This window comes from Astatotilapia calliptera, chromosome 4, assembly GCF_964374335.1.
Source record: "Astatotilapia calliptera chromosome 4, fAstCal68.1, whole genome shotgun sequence".
Classification (NCBI taxonomy): domain Eukaryota; kingdom Metazoa; phylum Chordata; class Actinopteri; order Cichliformes; family Cichlidae; genus Astatotilapia; species Astatotilapia calliptera.
The window spans coordinates 24473392-24486540 of NC_137425.1; positions in this window are offsets into that span (position 1 = coordinate 24473392).

The window sequence follows — 13149 nt, forward strand, 5'->3', positions numbered from 1 at the left end:
TTTTAGTTTTGTTATATTTTGAGTATTAAATTAAAGCCTTTTTTTAGTTCACGTCTGTCTCCGGAGTCTGCACCTTGGGTCCTATTCCTGCCTGCACACAGCCACACCTAACAGAAGATCGCGACCAGAACATGGACCCTGCAGACTCCTTTTTCTTTGAGTTCAACGGCGAGATGGAGCGGCTGGTGCGCCTGCTCGACCGCATCGCCCAGTCCCCGGATTTAAGGACCATGGCAGTGGGGCTGAGCGCGGTGGAGGCCATCATTCGGCATAATCCCCGGCTTAGCCAGTTTGCTAGAGACACTGAGTTGGGGAACATCATTACTGCCTGGAGAGAGCAAGTCAGGGCTAGTGAGCTTGCTCTCTCCCTCACTACATCTTCCCCACCGCTGCCGCAGGACAACGCACACTCTGCTTCATCGCCACTGCAGGCTTCCTCCCCTTCCTCACGCCAGCTGGGACCTTGTTCGCCTGTCCGTTCGCCTGCCTTTTTCCTGGCGGCTGTGTGGTCGGAGGATGAGGAGGAGGTCTCCGTTTCTCCACTGGTTCCTGTTCCCTCGTCTAAAAGGAAGCGACGCCACCGTCGCTCCTCTCCTCGGTCATCCGTTCAGCCACCTGTCTCCGCTGGAGGGTCCGAGGGATCGCTTCAGCCACCTGTCTCCGCTGGAGGGTCCGAGGGATCGCTTCAGCCACCTGTCTCCGCTGGAGGGTCCGAGGAATCGCTTCAGCCTTCTCTTCCTGCTGGAGGGTCCGAGGGGCCCATTCAGCCTCCTGTCTCTGCTGGAGGGTCCGAGGAACCGCTTCAGCCACCTGTCTCCGCTGGAGGGTCCGAGGAACCGCTTCAGCCACCTGTCTCCGCTGGAGGGTCCGAGGAACCGCTTCAGCCACCTGTCTCCGCTGGAGGGTCCGAGGAATCGCTTCAGTCGTCTCTTCCTGCTGGAGGGCCCGAGGAGCCTGTTCAGCCTCACGCCACGTCAGCTGGAGGGCCCGAGGAGCCTGTTCAGCCTCACGCCTCGTCAGCTGGAGGGCCCGAGGAGCCTGTTCAGCCTCACGCCTCGTCAGCTGGAGGGCCCGAGGAGCCTGTTCAGCCTCACGCCTCGTCAGCTGGAGGGCCCGAGGAGCCTGTTCAGCCTCACGCCTCGTCAGCTGGAGGGCCCGAGGAGCCTGTTCAGCCTCACGCCTCGTCAGCTGGAGGGCCCGAGGAGCCTGTTCAGCCTCACGCCTCGTCAGCTGGAGGGCCCGAGGAGCCTGTTCAGCCTCACGCCTCGTCAGCTGGAGGGCCCGAGGAGCCTGTTCAGCCTCACGCCTCGTCAGCTGGAGGGCCCGAGGAGCCTGTTCAGCCTCACGCCTCGTCAGCTGGAGGGCCCGAGGAGCCTGTTCAGCCTCACGCCTCGTCAGCTGGAGGGCCCGAGGAGCCTGTTCAGCCTCACGCCTCGTCAGCTGGAGGGCCCGAGGAGCCTGTTCAGCCTTCTGCCACGTCAGCTGGAGGGCCCGAGGAGCCTGTTCAGCCTTCTGCCACGTCAGCTGGAGGGCCCGAGGAGCCTGTTCAGCCTTCTGCCACGTCAGCTGGAGGGCCCGAGGAGCCTGTTCAGCCTTCTGCCACGTCAGCTGGAGGGCCCGAGGAGCCTGTTCAGCCTTCTGCCACGTCAGCTGGAGGGCCCGAGGAGCCTGTTCAGCCTTCTGCCACGTCAGCTGGAGGGCCCGAGGAGCCTGTTCAGCCTTCTGCCACGTCAGCTGGAGGGCCCGAGGAGCCTGTTCAGCCTTCTGCCACGTCAGCTGGAGGGCCCGAGGAGCCTGTTCAGCCTTCTGCCACGTCAGCTGGAGGGCCCGAGGAGCCTGTTCAGCCTTCTGCCACGTCAGCTGGAGGGCCCGAGGAGCCTGTTCAGCCTTCTGCCACGTCAGCTGGAGGGCCCGAGGAGCCTGTTCAGCCTTCTGCCACGTCAGCTGGAGGGCCCGAGGAGCCTGTTCAGCCTTCTGCCACGTCAGCTGGAGGGCCCGAGGAGCCTGTTCAGCCTTCTGCCACGTCAGCTGGAGGGCCCGAGGAGCCCGTCCAGCTGCCATTAGCCTCTGCCTCTGCTACGCCTGGTCCAGCTTCTGCCTCTGCCTCTGCTACGCCTGGTCCAGCTTCTGCCTCTGCCTCTGCTACGCCTGGTCCAGTCTCCGAGTGTTCAGCTTCGTCTGCTCCTGAGGTCTCCATGCTGTCTGTTCCTGCACGTCCTGCACGTCCTGTCCGGCCGATGACTGGACGTCATTGCCGTCATGGACAGCCTCCTGACCTGCTCCGCCGCCGTCGGTGCCTCCCGCCCGGCCGGCCTCCTGAACTGTTTTCTGGGCTCTTGGACCATCAGCCTCCAGGCCGCCCCCCTGACCTACCCGGGTTTGGACTGTTGTGCCGTCAGCCTCCGGGCCGGCCCCCTGAACTTTTTTGAGACTATTGCCTGGGCCTGTGCGCCTTTCGTGAGCTCTTTTGTTTGTTTGCTTTTGGACTTTGCCTGGGCCTTGGTGCTGTTGTTTTGGACTTTGTTCCTGTGTTTTCTTCTGTTGCTTTCCAGGCTCCGTTGTTTGTTCTTTCTTTTTTTGTTTTGGCTCCTTGTTTTGTTTCGAGCCCTCCGTCCTGTTTCCCCCGCCGCCCGCCCTGGTTGGGTTGTTTTTGTTTTTTTTTTGATTTTGGTGTTTTGGTTTGGGCTGTCTGGAAGCCAGCCCTTAAGGGGGGGGTACTGTTAGGATGCCTGGGTCGTCGACCCAGGGTTTTTGAGTTTATGATATTATTTATACTGTCTAGTTTTTGGTTTCTTTGAGTTCCGTCTTATGGCTTATGTCTCCCCTATCACCTGCATCCCCTTGTCTAGTTCGCGTCTATGTGTATCCTAAGTTCCTATATCCCCGTGTTCAGTCAGTGTTTGTGTCTGCCCTGTTCCCACGTCTCTGTTCCCTTTGTAGTGCCTGCATATGAGTCTGTGTCTTTGTTCAGTCTGTGTTATGTGTTTCCTGTTTTACTTTGAAAGTCCATGTCTGATGTTAATGTGTCTGGTTTTGCTTCCTCTTGTCTCGTTAGGCCTGATTTGCCCCAGCTGTGTTTCCCTCCTGTTACCCATTCCCTGATTGCTCCCTCTGTGTATTTAAGCCCAGTGTTTCTCTGTGTCTGTGTCGCGATCTACCGTTTTCTTAGCTGTGTGTTCTGTCATTTCTCTAGTTTAAGTTTGTTTTGAGTTTTTTTTAGTTTTGTTATATTTTGAGTATTAAATTAAAGCCTTTTTTGAGTTCACGTCTGTCTCCGGAGTCTGCACCTTGGGTCCTATTCCTGCCTGCACACAGCCACACCTAACACAGGTCGCCAATCTGTCGCAGGGCTATGCCATTAGACAGTTCCTGCAGTTTTGTAATTAAAATGGAACTTGCTTCTAGTACCTGTCAATTCACAGGATGAAGCATTTCACTAACGTCACACCTCAAACAGACCAGTAGCTGTGACCTTACTCCCCAGTTTAAGCTGGACAAGAGATTGATTTGTGACTGTGATCTTGGAATTCTTGACAGAATCAGTACATTCATCAGGCAGCTCAAACTGACCAGCACCAGACTCTTGGTGTATAGCTTACTGTAACCATCCATCCATTTTCTTAACCACTTGTCCAATTCAAATAACACGGTGGGCTGGAAGCTATCCCATCATAGGGCAAGAGACGGGCTCATCCTTGACTTGCTGCCAGCCTCCAGTCTATTGCAACTGCTGCAGCTAATCTATCGGAAAACTGAACAAGGTCATAGTTGGTGCAGGTGTCAGAAAACATCCTGGGATTTGCAAAAACTAAGTCACTTAAAGGAGAAGGGAGGGAAATGGGTTCAAGAGCAGGGTAAATTATAGCACTTCATCACCAGCGTAACCCTTATAAGCACTGAGTGTCATAAACTGATGATGAAAATAAGTACAGGATTACACAAGAATTAAGGTTTCCCCTAAAATTTCCTGCTTAATTAGTTTTGACAACAACACTCGTGGCAGCTCTAGCAAGGAAACCGCCAAAAGATCTGCTTCAAGCTTTCATATGACCCAGTTTAGAGTTCCCAAGCATGAATCCCTGCAGAATATTCTCTCAGGTTTATTGGTAAATGACACACATTCAAACCTCCAAATACAGAAAGTCAGAAAATCTAACAAAAACACATACCAGCAGGACAGAATGTAAAAAAAGAGTAAAAAATCTTTACCCCATCCTTTCACATATCTGCATTTTCTGCCTCTCTTCTCTGCTTTTTTGTCTCACACAACAACAAAGTCTGGGTCTCCCAAAGAAGCGTGTTGCCATTTAATTTGTTCTGACATTGTTTGGGATCTGACTATGTTTGCCGTGGGTTATAACCGAGCTGGCAGTGCTGTGTTTTAAGTGTGCAACGTCCTCTGACTGCATGTGAAACCGTTTGCGTTGTCTCGTCTCTTTAAAAGATCAATTCTTTTTGAGAGCAAATCTCGATTTTTAATACAAACTACTCACTTAGGCCATTATCTTCAATTACTAAAAGCTAAGTATGGCTGTATGGGAAAAGCAAAAGGTGAAAAGCAGCTATTCAAGGTTGCGCCAGTGCTTTGGCTCACCTGGAGGTAATATCAATGTCTTTACCACATCAGGTCCTATTTCAGTTAGAGCAACTCGGATAGGATGACCTGTCACAGGGTTTAACACAAAAACAAACAGAACAAAAGAGACTTGCTGTCAAAACAGGAAAGCGACGCTGTTTCTGAGAAGAAGACAACAAAAAAACACACAGCAGGGGTGTCATGCAAACAGTTACAAACTAAGTTTTGCTCATAAAAGAGTTGTAGAAATATCCCAGGCAGGGCAAAAAAGGGGCATTACTAAATTAAGGGTTTATCTTTTCTTTAATTTATGGATTTAAATAAGGCCGACTACTGAGGAGTAGTGAACCCTTTGTTTTTAAACTACTGCTCTGTGATTGTTTTGAATCTTTAAATCGAGCAACACCCTGTTAAACATACAGTGTTTTCATTAAATATTTAATTGGAAATATTCATAAAAGGTGTTTAATGCAGTGAGGTGAACAGAAAATAATCCATATATGCAAAAATAATCCAAGTCTGCACTTTGATCAACGATTCAAGATATTTTATTGTCATCATGCAGTCGCATTACGAAATTCTGTGCAGTAGTTCTCAACTTAAAATATCAACTAAACACAATAAAAAAAATACACAATAATGGTAAATGGCCTGTATTTGTATAGCGCTTTACTAGTCCCTAAGGACCCCAAAGCGCTTTACATATCCAGTCATCCACCCAGTCACACACTGGTGATGGCAAGCTACATTGTAGCCACAGCCACCTTGGGGTGCACTGACAGAGGCGAGGCTGCCGGACACTGGCGCCACCGGGCCCTCTGACCACCACCAGTAGGCAACGGGTGAAGAGTCTTGCCCAAGGACACAACGACCGAGACTGTCCAAGCCGGGGCTCGAACCGGCAACCTTCCGATTCCAAGGAAAACTCCCAACTCTTGAGCCACGATCGCCCTGAGATGTGTCGAAGCATGCAAAGAAATGGCTTAACTGTTTGTCACACTTATAGTCACTTATTGTTATTGTTATTATTCATTGAGCTTTTGTTGTCAGTGTTCCTGAATGTGCTGTTTGTATTTGTGTTTAAATGAATAATTCAGTAGGAATAACTAATGAGAGGAAACATAAAATTAGGAAAAGAGCAAATATTTATTTAACTAATGACCACTGAAGATGGTTTTCCCTAGACAAGACAGTGTGTGTGTGTGTGTGTGTGTGTGTGTGTGTGTGTGTGTGTGTGTGAGAGAGAGAGAACGCCACTGATGAAGGCTCTAACAGGAAAGGTCAAAACCCTGTGTTCTTCACATCTGCCACCCACCTACTACTACTGAGCCACTGGACCAAAGGTAATAAACAGGTCAACACAAATACACTGAAAAGTTTTGTTTTCACTGTTACTTATTGAATTTTGGTTTGAGTGTTTGTAAGTATTACACATTTTGGTGTACAGAGCCGATACTCTTTGTTTATTTTTAGATTAGGCAATGTCTTGAAATCAGAATGACACAAAACTGTTACTCTGACAGTTTCACATGGTTCGACTGTTTGGTGGGCAGCATAAAGAAGCAGGGGGGGACAAGCCAGTCATGGTAACAGACAATCACTGTAATCGACACATCAACGGCATTAAATAAAATACTTCATATGGGGTTATTAAATCATCACTTGTAAGAATTCAGTGTTTGAAATGGGTCCATTATGTTGACACACGTGAAAACTTATGTCCCTTGTAATAGATTTTTCACATCAAACCAATTGCTTTGTATCACTAATAAACACTAATGCTATAATATCCATACAATATAGGATCTACTTTCTGGGCATAGCATGCCAGGAAAATGAATGTCATGCCAGAGGAACAGCTCCAAAGGCGACGAGGGAGTAAGACAAGGAGGGAAAGGTTGCTTACTGTAGCTGCCTGGTTGTGGAACTAGTGCCTTAAGCGCAGAGCTTTGACCTTTAACAGTGGATCAATCACTGACAGTATGGTGCATTATTTCAAAGAATATCACTTTAATTATTCCATATTTTATTTGCTTTACCTTTTTATTTTTTGGGGAGAAAATGTATTATTATGTCTTATAATATGAGTGAAAAGGTTTTTATTCCTATTAGAGTGTCCTGGATTACTCTCTGAGGCCTATACTCTAAGACTTCCGTAACTCAGAAATGGCAAACCAGATTTAGTTGAAAAAATAAATGTCGGTTACATAATTATATTAATTACAATGATGGTTTTCTTTCTAATTGCTAATAGTTGGGGGTATTAGCAAGTAAAAACAAAATTATCTTTTCTGATTGTCTGGGGTTGGAGTTTGGTTAAGGGCTGAGGCTGACACTACTGATGACTCACAGCTCAGGGGGTGCTGATATATTCTAGCATACCTGTGTTTATGTGACCACCATTTATATATGTCCAAATTGCATTAATGGAATATGGTAGCGATTAATTCTTATGATGTTATAGCCATGTCAAAATTGAGCAACTGTATAAGCTGCCTTTATTTATTTGTGGTACCTTAGAGATATTATGACTTTACACATTTTCAGTAGCCTGCATGCATTCTATCAGATATCGATCAAAACATTAGACACACGCTGCAGCTCTGTCACATTCAGCAGGCACGTTAGGGAGGATTCCACCTTTCACGGTAGGCTGCCTGATGCTTCTGCGAGGAATGGTTTTACCGTGTCCGTCACAGTGACAACAACCAATCACTCACAGGACAAGCTAACCGAATTTCAATTAGTAATTTGCATGAACTGTCTGTTAGCTATGGTCAAATAAAACAGAATGATTCTGCACTCCAATAACCAATTTTTTCTTCATTTTGAATAACTCCAGAGTGACCAACTCACTTTGTTTTATATATATGTATATATACCATATTTTTTGGACCATAAGGCGCACTGTTGATCAACGGGTCTGTTTTCATACATAACGTGCACCAGATTATAAGGCGCATTAAGCGAAACAAAACAGTCAGATAAGTCAAAATTTACTCAACTCATTCTTCTTGCTTCCTCCACTTCTGAACCATTGATTCATTAATGCCGAATTCTCTCATAGCTGCTCTATTCCCATGTTGTTGCAGTATATTAATGACTAACCTTGTATTGTGGATGGATTATCTCAGTTGTTCTCCTGACTGAAGTTTGGTCCGTTTACAGCATCCTGCCATGCGATTGCATTTGTCCCTAACCATCGGGAACCCTCACGTTAACTTTTATCCAGTGGAACAAAGTTAGCATTCATCCTCCAGCTTCACTGTGTTTATGTTATGCTAACATAGCTGTGTCACTAGCGATCACGTAGCACATCATTATATACCAGCTAGCCCAACTTCAGTAACCCTACAAAAGTCACTGCTGTTTAGTTTTCTGTCTTCATTTATGTTGGAAGTGATAGCAGAGCTGTACGTTTTAAAATTTTAAGAAATCTTGCAGTCAGAACATGGTATGTCATGTTTAGGTGGAAACGAGCGAGCTAACTTAAATTTAGTAAATTCTGTTTTCATGGATGCCTGGATATTAAACTTAATTGTTGCACCTAGTAAAGCAGCAATGCTGATCATTTTATTAAAGTTGAAAGAATTTAGACAGTTTTTAACTCTCAGTGATGTCGCAGTGTCCGTTTAACTTTGGGAACTGAAGCGGATGGCGTTTTGGACCCAGATTACTCCGTGAGCCATAACGCTCCGACAATCCATCAAGCGGTGTGACGTCGTAGCTTACCAAAGTCATAGTAAAACATTTTTTGACAGCTTTTTGAGCGCCGTGTACCACATAAAATCAGTTCGAGGTCAGTAAGCACAACCAAAATTCATACATAAGGCGCACCGGATTATAAGGCGCACTGTCGATTGTTGAGAAACAGGATTTGAAGTGCCTCCTATAGTGCGGAAAATACGGTATTTTTACAACTTGGTTTGACCGCTCCGTGAATCGCTACCTTATTGTGGTGGAGGGGTTTGTGTGTCCCGGGGATCCCAGGGGCTATGTTATCGGGGGACTTCCACCCCTTGGTAGGGTCTCCCATGGAAAATTGGTACCTGGGTGAGGGACCCAGGGACCTTGGGTGGGGAAGGAGCCAGAGCTAGTACGTGAGATTGAGAGGTACAATAGAACAAAAAACATAATTACAGATTCAACAGCACTTCTTCCTATAGTTACTTGGATTCAGTCCTCACTATATTTAACTGAAAAACTGTAACTAATTGCTTCTACAGTAGGTTATGTCCTTACATCCTCAAATCCAGTTAAGAATGTCTGATTCAATTTATTTTCAACCCAAAGCACCCACTGAACATCTTTTAAATTAACAACTTAATTAATTTTGACAGTGATAATACGATCGCACATTTATCCTGGGAAAAAAGGACATAATGTAGATTAAACCTTTCATTATTTTCGACCTGAAGAAATGTGTTACGGTACATAAAGAGGATTAAAGTGACTTAGAGAAAAACAAGATTATGACGACATATGGTGGGCAATACTCTAACAAGATTTTGTATTCATAATGTTGCCCCGTGTGCATACAAACATTCAGCTAATGTGGTCCTTTATGTTCAAGGCCAAAAGAAATGGAGGAAAATAAGCATATCAAATGTGCAAGTAGCAAAACAGACAATCAATTCCTGCACCAAGTAACCCAGCCGAGAGGTACAGCAGGATGTAGATAAGTTACTGAGGGACAGCTAGTCTTATAAAATAAATGAAGTTTTAACAAAGCACTCTCCACAGAAATAAATGACTTCCACCTCCTGGTATTGCAAAAAGGCTTAAAAAATTTAGTTGTAATTTATTTACATTAAGTGCTGTTAACCCTTGTGTGGTTTTTGGGTGCAATGAACTCTTTGTTTAGTAAGCAAAAATGGCTGGTTTGTTCAGATACACAAACCAAGCATACCTAATAAGCTAGATTTCAATAAAGGTAAATATTTGGGGTACTTGGGAAAAAGTCAAGTGTTTGATGTGGGCATTTTTTCTGTGCAGCCCTCAGTCTTGGCGTGTGAAACTGGAACCCAGTCCTAAAAAACTGACACTCCCTGTTTAAATCTTCATTTGTCAAATCATTTTTTTAATGTTTGTCCCTGTATGTATATAATCATGTAAACTCAATCCCCCTTTGACTGATTTTACGTGACTATGATGGTTTTTTCCCTTACAAATGTAACAAATCAAACAAATTTGACTTTTATTTATACATGTGAAAAAATGGAAGTTATAGGAAACTTTCATATTAATGAAATCGGAGACACCACATCTGTGAATATGACAACACAATAATAACTCTATACAACTGCAATCACAAATAATAATTCACATACAATATAGGCACTCAGTGGATGTCTGTCATCGATATTGCTACTAAATAAAGATAAACATTAGAAACATTAAAAACACCACTGTCACATGGCCAAGTTAAACTCAGGGTTTTGAATTAGTCTTAGAAATTGAAAACAGCTGTCCAGAGATAAAATATAGTGTGTGTGTGTGTGTGTGTGTGTGTGTGTGTGTGTGTGTGTGTGTGTGTGTGTGTGTGAGTAAGCTGGCAGGGCAGTGGGCATCATCTCCAGCTGTCATAGGTGTCACAGTTCATTTGTGTGTCTCAAGGGTTTGGACCAAATCCATCACAGAGAGCAAAAAGCCAAATGCCACAAACCATGTCCACAATCTTTCTCTCTCTCTCTCTCTCTCACCTCTCCTGCTCTTTCTTTCGGCCTCTCTTGCCCCTGGCAGTCATCCTGGGGCTCAGTACCAGTGTATAAATGTTCTTATTCAGGTCAGAGGATGCTGGAATATTACATTACCATTACTTATTCAGCCGCACTGCTAATGCTAATGCAGGGACTCTGCACTCTAGCAGCAAAAGCGAAACTGTGCAGCGACCCTTTTTCCACAGCAGACGTTCAGAGTGGTCACAGTCGGTAAAAGTACGGGTGTTAGAAATATTCTGCTCAGTTCAAGTGTCCCATGTAAGCCACAGTGAGGCAGCATGCACAGCGTAAGGACAGCAAAACAGAAGCTATCGTTAAGTTTGTTTTCTGTGAAAAAGGACACTTACTTTAAGTTTAGTTACAGAAGTTGTTGGGCACGTTTGTAAAGAAAGGTGCATTGCACTTGCTACCGGGTGCTCCAAAAGCAAAGATTGCTAGCTCAACAGCAAGCAACCATAAGTATCTTAGTAACATGGTTAACAGCTTTTCAAGCTGAACGAGTAAGTACTGTTAGGCTTATTGTTTTTACCTTTACACTCCACAGCAGCACTGTTTTGGCTGTTAATGTTGCTACTGTCATCGATTAGCAGGCAATAAGCAAAATGTTAGCAACAACACGATGATTATCTTTGAACATTTGGAGACCAAAGTTTCCATGACTTACATTTGTCATATATTTACCAGAGACATGGCTGAAAAGCAATGCAAATATTCTTAAGACCCAGCAAAAATATGTTGTGTTAAACTTGCATTTTGTCAACAAACTATTAGTTCGTGCTGGTTAGCTGCTGTAGAGCTTTCACACTGATTGGTTTTATCTAGAAAAGCCAATGTAGCATTCATATTTTTACATTTATGGGTAAACTTAAAATAAAGGAATGCCTAAGAGCACATCAGCAGGGATACAGTAACAGTCTAAGAATTGATAGTCAACTAAAAACGACTGAAACTGAAATAGAAAAAATAAAGGCACGTTTAGTGCAGTATGTCCAGCCAAAATAGTCTTCCCATTGCAATATGGAGGCGGCACATGGCATTTTACCAGCTCACCTTTGTGCATCCCACCAGAGAATGGATTTTAACCAGCACCTGAAAGAACCTGATAAGACAGGAACTGTCACTCACCACAGCTGATAATGACTGGACAGAAAACCAAATGAATGAAGGAGGGGAAAAAAACATCAAAAGGGCAGAGGAGGTGGAGAGAAGGGTGGGAGGAGGAAGTAGAATGGGTGGAAATACTCCCTCTCTGGAGAAATATTGTTAAAAAAGAGAATGATCTCAGGAATGAAACTGCGTCAGATAATAGCAGGAGACGAAAGGAAGGACAAAAGAAATGTGAGAGAAAAGGGAGATGACATTTCCAGCTCTGTAGAGGGGAAAAAGGCAAAGAGGCATGCAGAACTAACAGAATGTAACCTTAGAAAGGCAGACATGAGAAGAAACAGAGGAAAGATTTAAGTCTGGTGCTGCAGGAGAGAGACAGACAGCAGGAGTGTGTAGGTTAATCCAGCTAATGCTGTGGTTTAGTGGGGAGTACGCAGCTGGAAATAGGGCCATGGAGATCTGAGGAAGTGCTGAGCCTGGTGATTCCGTAGGCTAAGTGAGAGCCAAAAGCATGTGGGTTTTAGTGCCTTTCATTTCCAATCAGTGGGCAGTCAACAAAGCTGTTTCATAACACCTTCAGACCCATGCTACTTATTTCATTTTTTTACTCCCACTATTCTGTTTTATCATTAGGAGCACAATTATGATAATTGTGCCTTTTTTGTTTTGACTGCTCTTCACTGTTTTGTAAGACCCAATGAAGCAAAGTTTAGGTTTGAATGAATGCATATTGGCAACTGCTTTATCAAAGCAAATGTATGCAGAGCGGGCCCTATAATCACATGAGCAGCAGTGCTATACTGTATATCATCATCTGTCAATTCATGTGGACAAACAAAAAGAAAGACACTCAGGGCAGAAACGTTGGCATTTCACACATACATACACACATTTCCAGCTCTTTTATTCATGCAATATGCACTCATTAGCATATCATTTTCCCTCTTTCTGGCCCAAACATACATTTCTTTTTCCTTCTTTTTCTTAAGTCAATCCATTTTTCTCTTGTAAAAGCCCACACACAGCCTAATCAGTCACACACACACACACACAAGCATCTGCAGCTCTGCAGGCCTGTCCAGTAAGTGCTCCGTCAATCTGGTGTGTCTGCAACCAGCTGTCAACACACAGTCTGGAGGGTAACAAGCTGACAAAATAAGTTCAAGTGTGCGTGGGTGTTGCATGGATTTGTAATATTACTGCAAAACAATACAGAATAAAATATGGCAGTTATTCAGTACATGTGTTAAACAATACAATAATGAAAATACCTAATGGAGACCTATACCGAAAAAAGAAAGAGGAGGCATTTATGTATTTAAAAATTACTTTGAAATTTCCCTGTAAGTGGACTGTTAATTATTGACTAGCTATTTTATAATTACTATAATTAAGTATAGTAAGACCAGATCAGACAATATTGAAATGGGTTGAGAGGGCTAATTGTGCTTTGGACTAATTAAATAAAAATAAGATATTTCTGATTTTTGAGCAGATGTAATGGCACAGCATTTTAGTGAGAACCTAAACCTAAAAAGACAAATTAGTACAGCTTCAGCTTTACTGAATCATTGTTATAAGGTTGTGTTTTTGTTTTAAATCTCTTATTAATAGTTTTGAATAACATAAGAATGTCTGTTTGATAGTACTTAAGGAAGGGAAGGAGGGAGAAAATGCTGATGTATGCTAAATGACACGAGAACTGAAGTGAAAATCAGTGGCAACAGATAAATCCAAATGTAAAAT